Raw genomic sequence first — 982 nt, forward strand, 5'->3', positions numbered from 1 at the left:
GCTCCCCACACACAGCTCTGCCAATTCTCCTTAACCCTGTCCTAGTTTTTCCTCTGTCCTGGTGTCTTCTGTTACTCGAGTCCTGGGCCCACTACAGCTCTGCCGTTGCCCCTCAGTCCTGACCTGCAAACCCTCCCCCCCACACACACACCCACTCCCCCACACACTATTCTAGCCCTGGAGTTTTGCTACAGGGGATAACAGATTTGAAGAGAGTCGATTGGGGCTTAGGGCTGGAAGAAGAGGGGAAAGTTTGTCCGAAGCGGTGGGCAGGCCTATTTATTATCTTTATTGAGCTCTTGAGAGCCTGGCGCCCTGGAAGCGACAGTCTACCTGGGAATTAATTAATGAAAGGAAATGGGCATTTTTATAATAAATAACCTTTTCCATTTTTATAGCACGCGGAAGGAACATAACTGTTTCAGTCCCTCTTAACCACCGTGCCACTGAAACGCAGCCAGCAGCCGCCCTTTGCGTGAAGGGCAGCAGCCAGCGTGAAGCACATTGAACAGCACTGCCCAGGGGGAAATTGTGGCCAAGCAGACAGTGGAAAACCTCTCCTTTAACAAAACACACCCTGGGAACCTTAGATAAGACAGAATCATGGCTTTTCAGGGCGCAGCCCAAGGCCCCACACATCAGGGGGGAACCTAGGTATCCACCTTTGAAGGAAGCAAGGATTTAGATAATGGCATAGAGAGGACACTTGTAAAGTTTGCGGACGATACCAAGCTGGGAGGGGTTGCAAGTGCTTTGGAGGATAGGATTAAAATTCAAAATGATCTGGACGAACTGGAGAAATGGTCTGAAGTAAATAGGATGAAATTCAATAAGGACAAATGCAAAGTACTGCACTGAGGAAGGAGCCATCAGTTGCACACATACACAATGGGAAATGACTGCCTAGGAAGGAGTCCTGCGGAACAGGATCTGGGGGGTCATACATAGGCGTGCGCAGCACATTTCATTAGGGTGTGCGCCC

This window comes from Terrapene carolina, unplaced genomic scaffold (assembly GCF_002925995.2).
Source record: "Terrapene carolina triunguis isolate 2854851 unplaced genomic scaffold, T_m_triunguis-2.0 Scaffold714, whole genome shotgun sequence".
In the NCBI taxonomy this organism is placed as follows: domain Eukaryota; kingdom Metazoa; phylum Chordata; order Testudines; family Emydidae; genus Terrapene; species Terrapene triunguis.